The sequence below is a fragment of the Homalodisca vitripennis genome, chromosome 2 (assembly GCF_021130785.1).
Source record: "Homalodisca vitripennis isolate AUS2020 chromosome 2, UT_GWSS_2.1, whole genome shotgun sequence".
Taxonomy (NCBI): Eukaryota; Metazoa; Arthropoda; class Insecta; order Hemiptera; family Cicadellidae; genus Homalodisca; species Homalodisca vitripennis.
Genome location: NC_060208.1, coordinates 169515745 through 169530558, shown reverse-complemented (window position 1 = coordinate 169530558; position 14814 = coordinate 169515745).

Here is a 14814-nt window from a genome sequence, read left to right as displayed (position 1 = left end):
TATTTGGTTGTAAGGTTGGTTTTGTTTAAATTAAGGTTGTGAAATATATAATTTATTATGAGCAAGGGCTGTTGTGAGAGGATTTAAATAATAGGATCGATTGGCAATACAGCATCCTCAAAACAAACCAACACATATTTTATTTGTCATAGCATCTCATTATATTGATTACATTTTTAAATAACAACGGATATCATCAACCGACATGTTGAACACAACCTTTATACCAATTATGTTTAATATTATTCATTACAATCTATGTTGTGTTGCAATATATATGTGTTCATGAACTAACGTAAGATATCTTTCTTTTAAAATATCTAAACATTTACATAACTTTAAACGATTAATACAAATAAGTGACTTTTCCAAATTGAGAACATTTCAATAAAATATATGGAGTAAGAAAATATGAATTTCAATATTAAATTATTCATTTAATTTCTATACATCGTAATCTTTTCTTTTCATTGCTTTAGGTACAGGTACCTTGGAATTGTAAATGAGACGTATTAAAATTATTAATAAACCCTGACATATAATACTACGTTCCTAAAATTAAATACAAGATTTTATTACCTAATATTTTGTTTAATTGACACTTATTACGCCTAAAAGATTTTTCTCCGCACACAAACACAAGCACTGGCACTCCTGAACGTCGCTTTTCGAATCCAGTCCTCGACTTCCTCTCTCTCCCTCGTTGTTCCTGATTTTTGATGTTGTTCTCCCGCCAGATCTCCTGACCACGCCTATGCCAAATCTCTCCATCATAATTTGTGAGTAGTAATTTTTCATATCAGCATGCTGTCCCTTACATCGTCGCATGATTTTTAGAAATAAGCATTTCCGCTGCTTAAACAAGCGTTTCCTGTTCGTTCATCATCGGTGTCTGGGCGGATGTGCGTATCCACTTACATCCGGAGGATGTTTGTATCGAATTGTAATACAAGACTCCTTTCCAGCAACTATCTGTACATTGATTCTATAAATTTTGTTATACTAATAATTACGTATGTCTTACATGGTCTTCTTATCATTTTTTAGTTTGGTTACTTAAACACATATGTGAAAGAAAAAGCCAAATACAAAATAATTGAAGCTTAAAAAGTAAGGGCTCTGTGGTGTAATGATAGCACATTCACCCGGCAAGTGAGAGATCCGGGTTCTAGTCCCGGCGGAGCAAGTACTTTTTGCGAATCAATGTTTATTAAAATTAAATTATATTTGGCTATTGCCACTTATACAAATTTAATGAATTTAAATAAAAGTCATTTGACAGGTGTTTGGTCTTTTGATCATTTGTTAGTTTGGTAACTTAAACACATATGTGAAATAAAAAGCCAAATACAAAATAATTGAATCGTAAAAATTAAGGGCTCTGTCGTGTAATGGTAGCACATTCACCCGGAAAGTGAGAGATCTGGGTTCGAGTCCTGGCGGAGCAAGTACTTTTTATGATTCAATGTTTATTGAAATTTAATGATAAATAAATAAAAAAACTAAAAAAAACCTTTGTATATATATATATATATATATATATATATATATATATAAATAATTTTTATGTACACACACACACACACACACACACACACACACACACACACACACACACACACACACACACACACACATATATATATATATATATATAGGTATAAAAGAAAACAAAACATGTTTCTTCCACTCGAAATGCTTAAAATTTCGTTTTTTTTTCATTTTAGTAACATTATCTAAAGTATGTATAAAATCAAATATTAACAAATATTATAAGAATGGAGGTGGTGGATGTGTGTGTACATAAAAATTTCAAAACGGTACATTATAGTTATAACGAATACTAAAACTAATTAATCAGGTTTGTTAAAACTCAATATTCGACACTGTAACCTGGTTAAATGTTCCAGCCTAAATTTTCTTAAAGGAAAATGTTCTTTAAATTTAACTTTTTAATGAGATCAAGTTGAACTTTATTTCTCAATTACTTGGAAGATCTACTGTCCATTATATTTATCACTTAGCTTAATTACATACGTATATATACGAGTATGAACAAGTACTGATGCGTTTTGGGTAGACTAAAACGATCTTCTGTTGTCAGCTACATTCGGTGAGTTCATTGAGAAAGAGTTAAAGTGATAATTGTGTTTTAGCCGCAGGCCACTTCTTTTTCAAATCCAATCTCCTTCTCGGATATTGAGTTTTCCCCGCGTCCGTTTTCGTTCTATATAAATATATCAATTGAGGTGATTTTATTATGTCAATTTAGAAGACTATGTCATCCTTGCATACTACTCGGAAGAGTTCAGAAGGGAATAGGCAAACGTATAATGTCCGTAATAAATTTTTATTTTCTTTACGATCAATCGTAATATTATTTCTTTTTTAGAAATAAAAAGCTCAAAATGAGCATTTATAAGTATATATTAACCTTATACATATCCCCTGTTTTATTTTTGTAAGATATTAAATTTTCTTTCGGTTTATTGGGGATTCTTTAAAAGAATACTAAGTTCACATACTGGACATAGAGCTGTCTTGCCCCTCATAACACCTTCATTCATCACTGAATAATACAAGAACTAGAAACCACGGGTTTGATATTGTAGAGTATACGTTTTATCAGGATGTGTTGATTACCTAAATCTATCACCAAATTTTCATTTCTACAAAGTAATCAAACTTTTAATGATACATTTATATAGACTAGTACAAGTTTTGCACCTTATTTATAAGTGAGGATTTCCTCCTCGGTCCCTCAAATACCTGAAATAGCGAATTAAAAACTGTAGTATGTATGCTTTACCAACTTTAACTACGATGTAATGTAAAATAAAAAAAAAACATTTTGTCTCAACGGTTGCAGGATTCAGCTAGATATCTGTTGCAGTTATGAAGAATGACAATGTACCAAACCAATTTTGAAAGCCTCTAAAAAATTACTAACAAATAAACACTCTAAACTACAGGCCTCGAGATCTCTGAAAGATTTCAGCCCCTAACAGCTCTCGACATCTGTCAGATCCCAGCATTTGTAGGTTGTTACCTTTGGCAACTCCAGGTATATTTAAACATCCGGCCCCTGAAATTCCTCGTATCATAATAGAGCTCATGCCTCTTGAGCATCTCTATTGAGATATCTCTTGAACATCTAGGCCTCTAGCATATCCTGGTCCTTGGCAGTTAGAATCTTCCAGTCCCTGTAATATTACATTGTACATTCCAGAAGCCCTTGACCTCACATTCTACGGCATTTGGAGCTCCCTGCATGTTGATGCTAATTAACTCTGGAAAATATATATTTTTATAATTTTTGTATTTATTATATATAATTTTTGAACGTAAAATAGATGTAAACTGTATTGTGGCTCTTGTTTTACAGTAATAGTATAGTTTATTAATTTGTGGTTATGTGTAAGAGAGGGCTTAGTAGTCCTAACCTCGCCAATTGAATATGTTTTACGTCATTGAAATGGAATGAAAAATATTTAAACTATTTTAACACATTAGAAGCCACAATAAAGTTTAAATTACTATTTTGCATTCAAAAATTATAATCTCTATTTATATAAAGTAATAAAATGAACTAAAAGTTCTCTATTTTAATGATTGGTGAAGACGTGCAATATCAAGGCGTCTATTTTTATTGCGTTCAAAAGGATCTTGCTCAGTGGCTATGCCACCTAGGTCTCAAGCGAATTACGAACTATCTAAAGTTATGATTTATTGCATATATTTATGTAAATGTGGTAAAAACCAATCAAACCATAAGGCGTTTAGAATCTCTGATGCCACTGCAAAGCTAACCTTGATTGAGTCAACTGTTATATTGACCACGCTGACACTTTTTATTTCACAATTAAACAAATAAAAAATCTGAAATATATGGTCAAGCTAATGTTTTCCTTATAGAAATTGGCAATACTACTACCTTATAGGCTCATGCCAAGAACTGTATTATATTCAAGCCAATTTTGAAAGCTGCAGTTTTGGACGTCGTTTTCTTAGAATTAACCGTGTATGCTTATCCTGAACACCGATCGTAGCTTCTTATTCTATTTAAAACCATTCTCGATAATAAACACATAGCAAAAAAAAATAAGACAGTTGCGTGTCTGACCGATATAAGTGACTACTTCTTATAACACATCGTTCGAACGATCTCATATTTTATTGTATTTATATCTTTGGGAACGTTGTTTTGAAAGTTTTCTATCAAGCAAGTTAGCCAATTAATTTTGGATTACTTGCTTTACTTTATCACTTGTATTTTAATTTACACTGACTTCTTTTATTTGGTTTTGTGGGTGAATCGGAATAATTTTCTTTGATTTCCTCCATTGCAGTTACTACCTGAAAAAGAAATAAACAAACATCCACAAATACACGTGGACAGATCTAAATAAAACGATTAGGAGAGTTAAATACCCATTACATCTGAATATTTCAAGCGATATTTAAGTGTGTTTATCAATTAATTAACATATACGGAACTTAATTTATTTCAACGAACTACCCCAAAAATATTTAAAGAAAGGAAAACTTCACTTGCTTATTTATTTGGATAAATAATTAATGCAATATTACTATTGAGTAACCCTCCAGATGTAGATTTATTACTGGTAATTATTCATTTACATCTATTTTACTCTACACAGAGCCTACGCTAGTAAAGTATTTAAATATATTTCTAGCTATTCAGTGGCACAACTAGTACCAAACTTAATACGATACTGTTTCAGTACTGTGTTTGAATAAATTACTGTTGTATGTGCTAAGCCAATGCATACGATATCCTTGTGGTACAACATAAATAGTGCGGATATCAGTCTTTCAAGATAAACCGTTGATATTAATTATATCCTTAATGGAGGAGGAACGAACCTCCTTTTTCCTGGAAACAGGTTATTGAAAGGAACTACGTTTTATTTGAATTTAATAAATATTGGAATTTAATTTTACATAATTCGTGAATATAGTGCAAGCAGACGGACAAATAATTTGTGGAATCACAGGCGCGAGGATTATCAAAGACAGTTCACCTGATTCGTATGTTTGCACATTATTCAAACACTCGTGTAACTTGTCCTTTTCTGCTAATTCTTGCCGTTCCTACCCAAGTCCTACTCGCCTCTCTTTTTCCATGAATTCCTCTTTTATTAATTTCAAGTCGATGTTTTCAGTTGCTACATATTTAAACGGTAAGTGCAGTAGAGTACATACAACCATAAATCATTTTATTTTACCCTGATTGTATTTCAATAAAATACTTAGATAACTTTTTTATAATTTATATAAAAATAAAACAATAATATCAGAATTTAAATTTAGACTTTAATTAAAACGTCTGGACCTATTTCAATTTATTTTACACTACAGTACCCAACTATTTGGAATGCTATAGAAAAATACTGTCATCTCAAGCTCCATGATGATTTGGAGTAACAAAATAAATGCAATAATAGATTTTAACATTTAGAATCTACTTTCGTGAGAGCATCATGCGACAACCGGATCTGGTGAAATTAATTGGCCCACTCGCCACAAACAACATGGTGGTTGCGATTCCTGACTTAGGCGTGCCACAACGCTTTGGTAAAATTGGTTTATTTAACCTAGTTTGTAATTATGTATTAGGTTAGTTCTTTACCTGAAGAAGAGATCAGATTGCAGATCTCGAAACGTAGTGTTACTGATTTCTTGTTTCACTGAACGATGGCAAATGTCCGGAAAAATCCTATTTCCTTCACAATCCTTCCATCGTCAAAAATAACCTTCAAACAAAGAAGAAAAGGATACATTTTAGCATTAAAAATAATGTTATGTGGCACCTCTACGAGATACGAATAACTTCACTTTGCATAAGCAGCTTTGTCATTTCCATCCATGCCTATGATGAACATATCCATGTCTACAAGGAAAACATAAAATTTTATTCTTACTAATCGGATCACACAGGTCTCGGAAACTTACTTCGGTCAAAAAGCGTATATTTCCAGTCCTTGTCATATATTTCAGGTCTAAGATATTTCGAGTACCATAGTAGAGTTACCCTTGTTCTGATGAAGAAAAAAAAAAAAAAATATATATATATATATATATATATATATATATATATATATACAAAGCTAGATGCCTACTTCGGTTAAAAAGTGCCTACCTAAGACCGTTTAAATTCACTTACCTACTATGTCACAATTTAGCTTGTCACATTGCTTCGATAAAAATACTATATACGTTCGGTATAAGGAGGTAAATCTTTATTAAGTTTATGCAACATTCCAAAATAATCGTTATTAAAGTTTTGCTTTATACCAGTCTTGCCTTTTGGACTGTAGCCAGGGAAAAAATAAATAGTTGAGGCATGTTAGTGTTCATTTCTCTGTTTTCCATACGCCACTGTTAAAATGCAATATCACAATGCCAATGAAGCCCACCAGTTTAAAGTAACTTATGTGAAAACATTCATAACTTTTTTCATTAAGGTTGGTTACATATCAGTGTTTAAATAATATTTAAAATGCATTAGATTATATAAATCCGTCAGTGGCACAATCTGGATTAAAATTTATATATTAAATTCATATTTACTATCAACATTAAACTACTGATCAATCACTGTTTATTTAATATTTCATCAAATTTAAATGTAAACAGATGTTTCAGCCAATTTGTCGACATAAAACTGAAGGTTTGAACAACTGTTTAGTGACGGTTTAATTTGGATTATAAAACGTACATACTAATTTTTTTTCCGAATTTCAAAATATTATAGGTAAATTTTCTTATATTTTGCTTCATAAAAAACTTCCAAAGATTTAAATGAACATTTTACAAAAGGAATTAACCGAAGTGGTCCAGTCGTACTCAAGATTTGCACTTATCAACACATTTTGCGATTCATTATTATTTATAAGATAACGCATAATCATGTATATTAAAATATAACTGGTATCTAGTCTACACAGATTTATATAATTTGGGTATCATTAATGTTGACCCTTCCCATATCCTACAGTGAAAAGCATATTAATAGAATGAAGAATTCTGGATTTGTGAATGTATATTTTTAATAATACCAATTATATTTCTAGCACATAAATTAAACAATATCGATTCTAGATATTCACTTAAAAATATTCTAATATGATTCTACTCAGAATTGTATGTAACATAATGATCACGGTAATAGTTGTTACCCCCAGTTGCTTACGCAATTTTGAAAATTTAACTCCATAGCATACTTAATAAAAGCACTTATGATTTAATACGATGAAGCTCTTTGACCTTTTAACGCAAGTAGGCATTGGATAGGTGGGTAGATATTTTTGAGTGTTCATGGTTAGGAGAATCAGATATTTTTGGAAATTGTGACTGACCATTATACCACGTTTGCGCAAATTAAACAATTTCTGATTTGAATGAATGGACACCAGAGCTGTAGTTTACTTATGCCGGTTAATACATAAATAAATTGGTCTTGGAAACCTACTTTGGTTAACATAAAATAAAATCAAGCAGAATAATCAAACACCGAAGAAGTGACGTCATACCGAGTATCAGCTGATTCGACAACGTGGCACGCCGCAAGTTAAGGTAAGGGAGTAGTGGAGTGTGGTAACCTTCTAAAAAGGTCAGGCTTGCAATGATGTGTCTCGTATTATAGTGTTCATTCCTTTGTTCTTCCATTAAAAAAAATGCCATATCAGAATCTCTAGGAAACCCTCCTATTTCCAGTAATTTATGTGCAATCATTTGTGCGTTAAGGTGAGTTGTATATCAGATATTATTTTCAATGAATTGGATGTTTTACATTTTCACTGGCACGATCTATAGTCAAAGCTAGATGTATTAATTTAGATGTATTTTATATATGAATAATAGTGTACTATTGGTCATGCACTGTAGGTTATACTTAATATTCTCTCCAATAACATATTACCTCTTTGATGAACTTCAGCTTAAAATGTAAACAACTGTGTCAGTTAAATTTGGATTGTAAAATATAAACATTATTATTATTTCCTTTGAATTATAAATTATTTCGGGAAAAGTTTCTCATCTTTTTTATATAAAACCTTACCATTGCTTTAACTAATATATTTTATAAAATTAGCAACAAAGCCTTTCTCTACATTAGCGCCTCTCAATACAACCCGCAATTAATTTTTAATTATAATATTACGTATTTTATGATAAAAATATTAGCTATGCATTGTAATCATTAATTTAAAACGATTTATTAACTTTAGCACATTTTTAGCACTTAACATTGAATTTAGGTTAATGAAAAAATATAGATAGGTTTCAATCGAGTATAAAAATAGAAATGAATAGATACTTTAAGATGTGGACATTTTGTGTTAATTCCAAGCAAAATATTGCACAATATCCCTTAGTTGACACACGACGAAGAGAAAATACGGAACAATGAAATCTAACTAAGCGTCATCTACTGTTCAGCGTAATATAGGGTTGTAGGACAGGTACTAGCAAAGTTGAAATATTACGGTTGGGGAGGAAGCGATATGGCCAGATTTAATGGAGTCTATGCGCTGCAAGATAAAGCAATATTTTCTATTAAAAATGAATGCGTTATGCGATCTTACTTGAAGATGCAAGATTTGAGTATTCTATATGTTTTCGATTTCTTTCTTTAGATTTAATCTGAAAAACATCCAAGTCTATGATGACTAAAGCAGGGTCAGCTAAGACAGCTGTTACAAAAGACAACAACGTAGATCACAGGTACTCAAACAACTTCCTTCACAAGCTGGTGTCTGTGACTAATAAATGAGCTCCGTGACAGCATCAAACGGTTAATCAGTGGTAAAGCAGAGCCGAGCTTGTTCAAAGGACCTTTTAGTGTCTAAAGTGTTTTACTTTGAGGATCACTTCATTCACGTCGCTGGGCCCACTATCTTTCACGGAAATTGATACTGGAGTAAAGAATAGACGGAAGTGTGGGAGTTAATTTTACTTATGTGTTATTGCAGTGAGTGCATTTATGATCAGGATAAAAGTATAATACGCTTGTATTTAAAAAGAAAAATATTACTACAGATCTTAAAATGTTTAATGGTTAGGAAGGCATAAATGTAATAAAAAAAATTCTCTTTGATTATTCTTTAGAAATGGAGACTATTCCTTATGCAATTACCGATTTATCCAATATATATATTTTTTACGAACACCAAACCAATTTTAAATCTACCTGTACAACATAGATTTCTTACATTCTTTTATTTTGTAAATTTCCACAAAAATACATAAATATAAATCTCGAAAATGTCGAAATCTCCACTTACGATACCTATTCTGTCTGTTTCCAAACTGTACCTTATTTTTATATTAATTGTTAAAACTAAGGCAGCTCAACTTCTTTTTAGATGACGAATTCATCACTGCTCATTATGAAACGATAGTTTTTACTCTCCACATCCTGTACTAGGGTAGAATTGGTCTCTGATAAACACCATGTTCTATTAAACGCTGATGTTAATTTGCTAGCTTTATCTGATGATCAGAGGAAATGTATAGATAACTGTTATACTTATAGATAGAATTAAAAAATTACTTATCTGCCAAGATATAAATATTTATATTACTCTGAGCTCAAAATAAAAGTAAATTATAGTATTTAATAACAATTTTAAATTTTATTTCTAGGTAAATGTTTTAATTTAATTTCTAAATGGTCATAAATGTTCAAGTTATGTTAAAACTTCCTCACCGAGAACATTTTTAATATTCCCGTCAGAAGTTAAAATAACTATACTGATAAAGAAGTTTACAAGACAAACAGTTTATTTAAGTAATGTACACTTTAAAAGTATCATAATAACATACTTAAGTCTATACCCTTGAGCTGGTTCATGCATATTCCTGGTTCACGATTCCTTTGTAAGATGATATTAATACAGTTTTTAGTTATCATTGTCATCGAAAACCTTAGAACTATAGAACTATAGGTTTACTTTGATTAAACCTAATTTAATTCTAATTTGTAATGTATATTTTTACGCAACAATAAATCTAACATGGTGTGTTCACAGGAATAAATTACATTAAGGCAAAACCTTATTTTCATCCTCTCCTTTCAGAATTATGTGACAGTAAACAACAGCAGATACTTGTTTTCGAAAGCAAATTGATTATCTATTTTCAGAGTAACCGTATAAATAATTGAGTGTCGGAAAATATGAACAAGCTTCAGGTTTAAATCACAACTCCCGATATAGACTTATATTTCCTTAAGCAGCAGATACCAGAACTGATAAAGCGTTGGAATAGTTTTTTATAATTTGCTACAAAAGGTTCGCTACTGGTCTTTTTCTAGTACAAAAACGCAGATATAACTATTACGCAAGCTTCATAACTTCAAACCTTGTACGAAATAACTTGTAACTCTTTTTGTTTTTGCACACATGACAAAATTTGCTATATTATCTTATGGTTGTTTAAAATGGCGAGAATCAGTGTAACGCCCATATATTAAACTATTGAAAGGCTCATCTGGTATACCTCGAATGTCGTTTTATTCTATTGTTCGTTTAAGCCTTATAACTAAAATTTGAACCAAACTAAACCAAAGTTATAAGATTCCTTCATCTGTGCTACTATTAAGGTTATTTTTAAAACGCTTTTAAAACGTTTTTAAAATGAAACAAACGTAACATTAGAATGAAACACTATGCCAGAAGCTAACACGTCACATAAACCACCACAGATATGTGAACACGGTACGTTAGCAAACTACATATTTGCACTTGAGTGCTTATGACTGCTTTTATTCATATAAATTATGACTGAAACTTCTTCGCTATGATTTATGATTTACTAAACAATAAACAATAATATCCCATACGTCTAATAAATGTATGCAGTAATACTTAAAATAGATCGAAAGAGTTAGGTACTAACTCCAATTTCTTTTAAATAACATAAAATATTTTAATTGTTACTGAAACTATTGGAACTATTCAATAAAATACAAAACCATTTTCACTCTGCGAATTCAGGGCCCCTTTACATTTTCTATAAAGTTAACTCTACAAATGATCATGAGATTAGAATATCTATCACTTATCTCAGGGTTTTTTAGAATATAACATCTGATATGAAGATATGCATGAAATGCCTGATTTCGGCATTAAATTGCGTTATAAGCCGTAGGTAACTGTTTGCAATAATATAAAATTAAGCCGAACTTCATTGAAATCATATTATTTTCTGACAGAAGCATAATTACAATGATTATTGATAAGCAACATGAATACAATTAGTTTAAGAAATAAAACTTTATAAAAATATTAATTTAACAATTTAAGTGTTTACATCCGTTTACTTTACACATAGGTCAGCTTGTACAAACTAAACGTAAGTCATTTATTTCTGAGCGTTTTTATTTATAATTTTAAAATTGTATAAAGTTTCCTTTATCCCCAAACAATAAATATGTTTTGTATGACGTCCAATTTGTAGATATAAGCTTGCTCAAAATAAATAAATAAAAGTAATTATGATCAAGAATATACAAACAAATCATTTTCTATTTTACTAAGCTTACACTGCTACTCTATACTTCTGTACAATCAATATTACACTAAACTTAGTAAGTTAAAGTTATTACTCACTTCTATACAGACACTAGAGGGTTGTACACTACTGAGCCCTGAAGGGAACCATAAACCACGAGTCCTCAGGGGCTAAAGTAATCAACACAGTAACGTCCTCAGCGGAACTCTGTCCTACTCAGTTTCACCGCTTCTCTTTCTCTATACAACAAATTATAGCATCAGGAACTTTGTATTTATCTCTGAATGTTGCATCCTGTGACATTGTGTGGTTACTATTATATAACCTGTAACGTGTTTTACTAGGGACGAATAATGTCGTACTTCGACAGTTTACACCTGTTAAAATGACAACAGTATTTTCCTATTAGCATAAAATACATATCCCCCCTTTAAATTTTATCACATTTTATTAGAAATATACTGTGAAACTTTGATCCATATTACAATAAAATAAAAATTTAACATTAAATAAGAGTTTTGGTAAAATCTCAATGAAGTATTTGTACGGAAAGCAATACCTTGACATTATAAATTCGTTTCTCTATTTTTTTTTTGAGATATTAGTTCTTTTATGAATAATAAACCAAATTTGAGCAACAAAAAAACAAAGGCACTTTCGCATTTATAATAAAATTATTATTATTTACATTACAACAAAACCATCAATATATACTAATTACGCTATTTGAAACTGTACTAGAATTTAAAATATATGAAATTAATCATAAATGATGATGTAGACACTTAATAACTATGACAAAAAATTAGTCAATTATGTGTAGCCTGTAAGAAAATGCTTTGTGATTTTTCTACGAAATCAATTTGATTCATATGAACAAACCAAGAAGTTTTAGTAGTGGTTGGATATCAGCCAGATGAACAAGTCAGGCATTATTTCACTTTTGTGTGCTACAAGCCAATATTTACTTGGCTTTTCACTGAATGTGTATTCCAAAATCAATGATACATTGTACTTATTGTCATATTTGGAAAATAGTGGTTGCATCACATCCAGATGAACAGGTCAGGCGATATTTACTCGTGTGTACTTCATAGCAATGTTACTTTGCCTTCCACTTAATGTATACTATAAAGTCAATGATCTATTTTACTTACTGAAATGTTTGAGTAATAACTTTTATATCACAGCCAGATGAACCAGACAGGCATTTTGACTTTTTCGCGCTTCGTGGAAATGTTACCATGGCCTTCCACTGATTGTCTAATCCAAATTAAATTATCCATTTACTTATTGTAATGTTTATATTTCCCCTTATTGGTTTTGCGTAGTAATAATCTATACGTCAATTTAGGATTAAAAATATTTAATATCAATAACATTTATAAGAAACATTATAACTATTATTGTATCATGTGTCAGTCTACAATTCATGTAATATGTGTCTTCATGTAGTTTAGTGTTTACACTTTATTACTCTGTACGTAAAGTTCACGGTTTTACTTAAATTTTTGGTTCATGACATTCATCCGATTACATTTCAAGCAAGTTTATTGTACAGTTTAGCAACCAATGGGCGGTTCGAAATTCACTAGGACGACTGATCATTAACTAAAATAGTTCTAGAACACCTAGCTTCTCAAGATCTAAAAACATCAAGGTTTGTTTAAGAAACATCCAATGAGTCATCGTGTTCTATTTTATTGAAATTACATATAGTTTATCATCTTGCTAGAATATAGTAACTTAATCTAGCTACTTAAATACCCTTTGCACTAAATATAATAAGGAAGATGGATATTGGCTTAGCGTTTTTATAATTTCGTTCACTTATATAACTACAATGTACGAGTACCAATACATTTAAGGTTACTAAGCACAATTTCGCAATTTCACATAGTGTGCTCGGACATTACCATATGGATCGATTGCACTGACAGGTACTATTATACACCTGATTATGGGTTTATTACATCATATTAACATGTGTTACCATGTTTGAGCTTTGTGTCAAATCAACATTAGATGATTGGTGTAACTAATTGATAAAAATGAAGTAATAGAGTGTTTATAAATTTCTATGAACCTCCTCCGTATAATTAATCAGTTAAAAAGAAGTCAGAAATGTGTTAAAAGTATTGGTTTACGGAATGCTATCCCTCAATTAAGACACTACTAGAGTTATTAATGTTATTCAACTGCTAAATAAAAATCACCTAAGTATAAAAGTTTAATAGCTAAAATTGCTAAACCATTGTTAATGTTTCATCTTATTGTGGTAAGCTAGCCCATTTAAGGTAGGAGATATATAAGCATAAAATTGGGTAAACACATTTATTATATGTTTAACTTTTTCCTTTTTTATATGTATTAACTTAACATCTTTCTTGTTTTAATAACATAAGGAAATTTCATGTCACATATTTTTTAACAGCAATTATTAGTTCTGTTTGAATATGGAACTGAAACTGCTAATGTGATGTACGGAATATTTTCTCAGAATCTTGCGTTAATTTTTGCTACGCCAAGTACAACTAAGCTACGTCTAGCAAAATTTAAGGGACTAATGTAAGCATCTACGTCATTTTGTTTGTCATTATAATTATTTACTAAATCTATTAGGAGTTCTTAATAAAGTTATAATAATAATAATAATAATAACTAGAGGTCCATTACTCTTCAGTCTCTAGGCTTGTCAGAAACGTTTTTATTTATCCCGACCAGCCAACGGTAAATGTGTCATAGTCATTGTAATATGCCACCGTTTTCCACCCTAACTCTCTTTATTATAATTGGCCCGTAATTAAGGACGTACGAAATTATTATGGAAATCAAGAGAATTATATTCATAATTTAAATTTAACATTTTCAGTCTTGAATTAATTGTTGAAACTCGGTAGCCAATGTTTATGAAGATTGTTGGATTCACGACTTTCTAAGTGTTCTCCCGATTGGTTATAAAAATATACAAAAATCGCTCGTCTTCGTCGATCTATAACGTCCATGTGGGATCATAATGGTAATTTAAAGTACTAAGAATTCTGAAAAATATTCAAATATCTTAAACAGTATGTATGAAGTACGTGAAACGTTAGTACACAATCCTATGTAAGTCCGTTCTGAATTTTCGGAGATTTCTAGACAATTCAGCCAGTATATTTGACAAAAGGATGTTCATAGTAATACAAAATTAGTTACTGAGTACTAAGGTATTATAATTTTGTATATGAGCCTAGTTGCTATGAATTCGTTCATAAACTGGTGACATCTATT